General features: G+C 37.9%; 1 non-coding gene across 1 annotated transcript; it reads right to left on the reverse strand.

Moving 5' to 3' along the window:
• Window positions 1-7852: 7852 nt before the first annotated feature.
• On the reverse strand, window positions 7853-7959 carry LOC120239102. The gene has a single exon (XR_005530366.1). It is a non-coding gene; the product is annotated as a U6 spliceosomal RNA (small nuclear RNA).
• Between the last annotated feature and the right edge of the window lie 414 nt (window positions 7960-8373).

The raw sequence follows: 8373 nt of genomic DNA on the forward strand, positions 1-8373 counted from the left end.
AGAATAAGATTTCCTACCCAGAAGTTAAATAATCCTAAAGTGATAGATCTTGGATTACCTGTTATTAGTTGAAGGGAGTAATGGTTTCAAAGTTTTCTGAATGTCTAGTGATTGATCAGGCAAATTCTCCCCTCCTCAAGATTTGAGTAACATAAAGTTGACCTTTGTAAACAAACAGGTTAGACCATTTTATGTGTTGCTAAACCATTTTTTTTTTGTCTTAATTGAATCAACATAATACCTAGGTGAGGCTGTCTTAAAAGCTGTATGAGTTCTTGCAAATGTGCTCAGTGTTGTGGGTATTTGAGTAGCAACTGACGAAAAGACTCACCTGAACACGGAGACAACTGGCCTAATTCAGGGTCGTGCTCTCTGACCCTGCAGGCCAGGGGCCCTCTATTACCTCTTTATGTATATAAAAGTCTGTGTTGACTCCTGCTCTGTCTTGTTTCTTTAAGCCTCTGACATTATTACACCATTAAGTTATGATCATTGAGAGTACAGAGGGTGTAAAGATAAACTAAAGGAGAAGAAATGATGGAAGGTAGGAAGGATAGAAGGGTGGGAAGGAGGGAAAGAAGAAGGAATTCCACGCCTCAAATATGTGACAACTAGGCAGAGACTTTCAAGAAACTCAGAATACTCTCCTAGCTCTTAGAGTCAAATAATTTCTTAACCAAGTCAAAATTAGCATGTGAAGGATGAGCTGTGTGAAGGAATCACAATTCCTTTGACTTTAAACAATCACATTTGGTTGTTAGGAGAGAAGCAGAGCAGATTGTGTTTTTTTTGGGATGCAATACAAAACATACAAAGCCAACTAAAGAAACTGTCAGGAAAAATGTCATTTAGAGACTTGCAGCTTTGCCAATGCCTTTCTACAGAGCACCTTCAAGTATCTTACTGTGTGATTCTTTTATCGTTGCAAAGGCCACACAGTGAACTGGTCATGCTAAAAACAGAGTCTTTTTAAAGAATCCATGGAGATATATAAACACTCTGCATGTGTGTTCTTTAAAAATACTCAATGTGAACAAACACTGATAAGATTTGATTGGTGGGGAAGCCTCCATAATTTTCCTTGATGCCTGGAACAAACAGGGAGTTCCTTCTCTACTCCTTCCTTTTTATTCCTTACATTCCAACCAGTTCTAAACCCTGCCCATTTTGTCAACCTAGTATATCTCTTCTCTTCTCTTCTCTTTTCCATCATCAATGACATTACTATAATTTAGACCAGGTTTTTAAACCTCTGGCCAATGATGCTCCTAAAACTTACACATTTTCTAAATCTAGGCTTATATTCTCAATGCATTTGATTCTTTAGGTGCTTTATTCACTCAGTTTCTTTTCTCTAATATTTCCATCTGGATATTCAACACCCGACCCCAAATGTCAATCATTTTTGGCATTTAGGACCCAGGCTTTTTTCTTTGATCCTATACATTCATTTTGGGACACCTCTTCCATTCTTAGGACTTTTGTTATTGTCTATATGCTGATAGTTTCTGAATTCTTATCTCCGGATCTTTTTTTTTTTTTTTTGCTAAGTTTCAGCCCTATATTTGAATCCCTACTTGACTATGTTGAGTATATATTGGCATTTCTACTTAGATCAAGAACTTCAAGTTCAATGTGACCCACACTATACCCATTATCTTATTCCTAGACCCAACATCCTTCACAAAAAAAAAAGTTTCCCTGTTATTTGGTGATACTACAACCAACCCAATTGCCCAGTCAAGAAGCCTGGCACTTTTCTCTTGTCCTCATCTCTAACATCTAATCAGTCAGTAAATATGTCCTGTATATTATAACTCCCAAATTTCAAAGCTCTCCACTTTTATCCATTTTACTACTATCACTCTCATTCAAATGACTGTCATCTCTGGTCAAGATCATCCCTACAACTATCTTACAGGGCTCCTAATTCCAGGCTTCTCCAGAAACGTGCATTCATTATCCTGAAGCCAGAGGACCTACATATAGTTATCACATTATTCCCATGGTGCTTAATCTTTTCAATGATTTCTCTTTACTTTGGGCCCTGTCTACCAGGTTTATGCCCCACCATCCTTCCCACCCTCCTAAATGAACTGCTTTTGGTTTCTCAAGTGTATGTGCCATTTTCTCCCTCATCCTTGGATATTCATACTTGCTAAACTCTGAAATTTGTGCGTTCTTCCTCAAATTTGCCTTCCCCTGGCTGATTCTCAATCAGTCTCCACTCTTCAGTTTATACTTCACATCCTTTGAGAAATCTTCCCTGAACTCTTGATTGGGTCCTACACTGTTATTATTTGGTTTTCTGTGCTAACTCCTAGTCCATTGGACATAGACTGTATCTACTTCTTTACTGCTCTTAATACCATGTCTAGCATAATGTTTGGAAAACAGTAAGAGCCTAATAAATGTTTGTTGAATTAGTCAATCAATTTATATGCTTACTTCTCTGTTTCTCTCATGAGACTGTGATATTTGTAAGGGCAATTTGTCTAATACTTACCTTTGGGTTCCTAATATCTTGTCCATAATAGACATTCAATACATATGTATTAAGTGGACAAATTCATGGATGGATGGATAAATGGTTGGTCCTAACAGAAAAGGTTATTTTCTGAAATAATTTTAAACATTACTTTTGGAGATTTCACAGTAATACACATAGAAAGTTACCAAAGTTGAGTAAGAAAAGAAGTCAGAAGAAAGAAGGAATAATAATATTTTTATGAAGAAAAAAGCTAAGAAGAAATGTCCTGGTTCACCAACAAGATTACATCTCTACTTGTACCTGTTATTAAAGTTATAAACTATATGTTTTGTGAAACACACCTCAAGATAATTTTTTAATTCTTTCAAGCTACTTTGGTCCCATACCAAGCTGTCCTATTCACACCTAGGATAAAATGAGACTTTATATTTTTATATCCTCTTATCTCTAGCAAAAAAAAAGAGTTTGCCCTTACGGATGGGGGAGGGGAAGAAGGAAGGAAAAGGAAAGAGGAGGAGAAAAGAAGGAGAGAGGGAAGGGAGAAAGGAAGGGGGGAGGGAGGATAGAAGAAAGAAAAAAAGGAAAGAAGGAAAGAGAAAATGAGATAAGGGAGAGGGAAGGAGAAAAATATGTTAAACTGTTCATTAAATGAAGGAACTTACTATTTTCCTTTAAATATCAATTCCAAATTCATAACATTGAACATAACATTTTTAATTGTTTTTTTAATCAACTAAACTAGGTCCAGTTATTTATTGTCATTTTTTTTTACTTAAAATTTTTCAGGTTTATTTATTTTGAGAGAAAAAGAGCATAAGCAGGGGAGGAGCAGAGAGAGAAAGAGAGAGGATCCCAAGCAGGCTCCACATTGTCAGCATGGAGCCCCTCAGAGCCCAATGTGGGGCTCTAACTCACAAACTGAGATTGTGACCTGAACTGAAACCAAGAGTCATACCCTTAACTGATTTGAGCCACTCAGGCACCCAAGTTCTTTATTGTCTTAAACTTAGTGGCTAAAACAACACTATTTTGTTCACCATCAGCAATCTGAGAGGGCTTGGTGGGGACTAGTCTTTGCTCTACCTAATGTCAGCTAGGGTAACTCAAAATCCGGGGGCTGGAATCATCAGATGATTTGCTTACATGGCTATGTTGACACTGGCTATTCTTTGAGACCTCAGCTAGGACTGTAGCCAGAACATGCACATGATGTCTCTGTGCTGCTTGGGTATCTTCACAAACCGGTGTCTATGTTCTAAGAGGAAGTGTCCCAAGGAATAGATCCAAGAGGAAACAGTAAAGCCTTTTATGACCTATCCTTAAGTCATTTACTGTAACTTCTGCTTCATTCTATTCATTCAGATGTCATAAAAGCCCACATAGCTTCAAGAGGAGGTGCAAAGAGATTCCATCTTTCTATGGGGGAGTGCCAAAGTCAGTAAAAACATGTGGAAAATATTGCCATGACCATTTTTGTAAACTATAGTCAGCCTATACAATTTCTATAAAGCTAGCTTATAACTGATCTTTCCTGGATAGAATTTGGAATGGAGATGCCTGATGGGGAAGTCCACAGTGCTAAGAGACCACCATGGATTTAGGAGCCATCAGTGTTGTGGGCAACTTTACTGCTGCTTTTACTCCTTTCTCTCCTGATAATGGAATGACATATTCTGCCTGCTCTTCACCTGCCCTCTTCTCATACTTAGACCTGAAAGACAAAATCACAGGGTGAGAATGAATCTCTTCCCTGGCCCCCAAAAGAAATAAAACACAGCCAGCTGCCAGGACAGAGTAATGAAGCCTATCATTTAATATGTCATGATGCAATGTGGCAGGTGACTTCTGCAGAAGACAGAACATGAAACAGAAACACAGAGACTCAGAAACTGTGTGTGTTTGGGCAGCGGGGGGAGACAAATGTCAGAGATTCAATCTTCAATGTGACAAGGAAAGGGGACTCAGATTGTCCTTGCCCACCATCGTGGTTATTTTATTGATTCAACACAGATAATAGAAAACCAAGATAGGCTTGAAGAAAAGTTATGTTTATTCCTAACCCTCTGCAAGGAATCTGTCATGTAAGTGAAAGCTGTAACCCTTATATTATAGGAAGGTCAGCATTATCAGAAGGGTAGACGGGAGAAGGTTCTCTTTCTGTGTTAAATCTAGTTCAAGTTTATTTACAACTTCACACAACTCATACTATATCCACACTCCTTTACCACATAGCTGGTACTATAGATCATCAATTTTCCTTTATTTTCTGCATCCCAAGAAAAATTAGAAAAGGCCATATAAATGATTATTTGGGGACCTTTAACCTTGTAACATTTTCTGTGGAGGCTATGAAGTGTAGGGGAGAATATAATGGTATGAATGTTGTAGTTCTAATTCCTTGATTGAAGATTTTAGGGCTGCTTCTCAACATGGCATCCACTTTTATTTCATTTTAACAACCCCCTGTATTTCTTAGTGATCCGCCCCTTGGCTGCTTTTGTTTCATGTGGTTTGAGTAGAGACTGCACCTGAGATCCCAGGTGGACATGTGAGTCAATAATTGGTTTGGGCTTCAGGATATAACTCAAGTAAATTTGATATAAATCAAATCTAATCCTTTGACTTTCTGGAATGACTGTTTGATTTGATGTTGTAAAGATGTAAACTTGGAGGTGCCAGAACATAAAGGAAACTAGGATGATAGATGGAAAAAGAGATTGGATCCTGATGACACCATTTGAGACCTTGGGTCCAAGAGTATCTCAGTCTGCTCCCTGGACTTCTCCATTATGTGAGCTAATTAACCCTCTTTCACTCCAGCCTGAGTTTTTGTTTCATTTTGTTTTGTTTTTAATTCTACTCTGTGTTATTTGAAAAGTAATTGATAGCCATTTCTACCTTTTTGGGGTCAGATTAATTGGCCTTGGTGTGCAATCCTCCCACTAACCTATGTATATGTTCCTATCAGTGGATCTGATCCCATCTGTATAGTTGAGATTATGACTACACTAGCAACAAAGGTTTTTCTGCTCTCTTCTCAGGCCTCTGCATTGGCAACCAGATGATTCAGTCAAACTTACCACCTCTTAACTACTTTTTAACTTTATTCATAACTACTTTTTCAACTATAGGCAACATTTAGAATGATTGTGACCACAGAAACACACAAAATGATGGCAAAAGATGGTGGACCCAGCTTTCCAAATGTGGATCTTGTAACTAATTTGGAAAATAGGGTGGCATATTAAGAAAAAAATCCCATGCTTGAAGCTTTGTTCTATTTCTGATTCAAGATTTGCAATCCATGTGATCTGAGACAAGTCACTTTAACATGTTTAACAATAATATGAAGATAAAGGCATTAAAAACTATTAATCACTAATATCATTGGAAGTGTTACTAATCTTAGTGCTAGAATCTAGTTCATTCTGACCTTATCCTTTTGATCGTCATTCCTTAGGAATAGAAAATGGTTCACATTTTTGTCAGTTTTATAATGAAAATGTTACCAATATAGTAAAACCCAACATTAAAATGCATGAAACATAACACTGAAATTTTTAGTATTTCCTCTATCACAAACAAAGTTATATTCCTCTTTCTATTGCCTATCACTATCTTTAACATTCTAAAAATACTATGTTTCTTTAAAGCCTCATCAAGCTATTTTTTTAATGGGATTTTGCAATGTTCCTGAGAACCAAATGAATCTACTAGGTCATATGACCTTGGAGGCAGACACATTTTAAAAAAGTAGAATCATGCATCGGAGCTACACAACAGCCATGGTACCATATGCTGAGGGAACAATAAGTTGAAAGATCATCATGTGACATCATAAAATCCTGGAAAGAGAACAGGACATTTATCAGAATAGCTTGGAAACAGCCTGACTCCATGTCTGCTAAACTTATATCCAAGAAGCAAATCATATTCTGTTTACTCAGTTTGTACCTAATGAGAGGAACAGATAGGAATTATTTTTTGTAACACTCTGTCTTTTTATATTTACTTGATTGGAGAGTAATTTCAAAGGAGCCAAAGATAATTAATTGCTCTGAGTGGGTGCACTGTATGTGATTGAAGTAAAGCAAGAAAAAAAATAGCTGTATGAAGCCAAGATCTGGAGGAGAAGGAATAAGTAGCTACATGCATCCTCTCACTGACTTTGGGAGTGTGCAGGGTAGCCCCTTGCTGCACCGTGAACATGATGTGTTAAGCAACATGAGTCGCTTTATTCTCAAGATCTGAGACACATCAGCCAGTACTGATGTTGTCCCCAAATAATGGTATAAGGCCTCATGCATACCAATGAGCTAGTGGACCCAGTAATTAAGATCTTCATGATTATGATTTATCTTTATCACCAAATGAACTCAATTCTTCAAGGAAGCAACTTTTAAATAAATGAGCAACTGTACTTCAGCCACTGGACGGTCCTCATGTGTTGGTTGTCTGCTCTACCAACTTACAACTGCCCCACAGCTGCTTATAATTGTAGGCAGGACAGAACTATCTCTTGGACCAAGACTTCCTATCCATCACTCTTCATCCAAAAGTCCCATAGGGAGTGACAGAAATTAGAAGAAGTAATCAAAGAATGAGTCTTTGCTTCTCCCTTCTTGCCGTTCCATATAACCAATTTATCAAATAAATCTTCCTAAATGTATCTTACATCCTTTACTCTCCTAGACATCCTTCCCTACTCCCCAGTTCCTGGCTTTTTTTTTTTTTTTTTTTTTTTTACTGGAAGATGTTATTTATTCATATGGTTTAGAGATATTTTGATTGAAATGTTTTTTTTTTTTACAAATAGTTTATTGTCAAATTAGTTTCCACATAACACTCAGTGCTCATCCCCACAAGTGCCCTCCTCCATGCCCATCCCTCCTCCCCTCCGCATCCATCAGTCCTCAGTTTTTGTCAGCATTCAAGAGTCTCTCATGGTTTGCCTCTCTCCCTTTCCCCCACCATTTCTGCCCTTCTTCTCCCCCTTGTTCCTCCGTCAAGTTCCTCCTAATCCTCCTATACGTGCAAACATATGATATTTGTCCTTCTCTGCCTGACTTATTTCGCTCAGCATAACACCCTCAAGGTCCATCCATGTTGCTACACATGGCCAGATTTCATTCTTTCTCATTGCCATGTAGTATTCCATGGTATAGATAAACCACATCTTCTTGATCCATTCATCTGTTGATGGACACTTAGGCTCTTTCCATGTTTTAGCTATTGTGGAGAGTGCTGCTATGAACATTGGGGTACATGTGCTCCTATGCCTCAGCATTTCTGTATCCCTTGGGTAAATTCCTAGCAGTGCTATTGCTGGGTCATAGGGGAGTTCTATTGTTAGTTTCCTGAAAAAATATGGAACGCTTCACGAATTTGCGTGTCATCCTTGCGCAGAGACCATGCTAATCTTCTCTGTATCGTTCCAATTTTAGTATATGTGCTGCCGAAGCGAGCACCCCAGTTCCTGGCTTTAACCTTTGTCAGTGTTTCCATTCATACTATAATTCATTTTCTACAATTTGATTTAAAATGTAAACTCCTCAACGTGACCTATAAAGCCCTTCTATGGTTTGAATCTTGTTTTCCTTCTTCCCTGTTCCATTCTCACTTGATAACTCCCTTGAAATTCTTTCTCTTGTTTCTTCACACGGTAGATGACCTTCTCAATCTTAAGGACTCCCATAAATATTTCCTTTTCAGAGAGGTCTTCCCTGATCCCATCTCTATGGCAATCCAAGGGCTTTGTCATGATCTTCCCGCACTCCTGTTTATTCCTTCATAGTACCTAACTGAACTCTTTTTCATATATTTGTTTCTGTGTTAATTATCTTTGTCTATCACTAGACTATCTGCTCCATATGACAAAAATT

This window comes from Hyaena hyaena, unplaced genomic scaffold (assembly GCF_003009895.1).
Source record: "Hyaena hyaena isolate Hyena2069 unplaced genomic scaffold, ASM300989v1 scaffold_223, whole genome shotgun sequence".
In the NCBI taxonomy this organism is placed as follows: domain Eukaryota; kingdom Metazoa; phylum Chordata; class Mammalia; order Carnivora; family Hyaenidae; genus Hyaena; species Hyaena hyaena.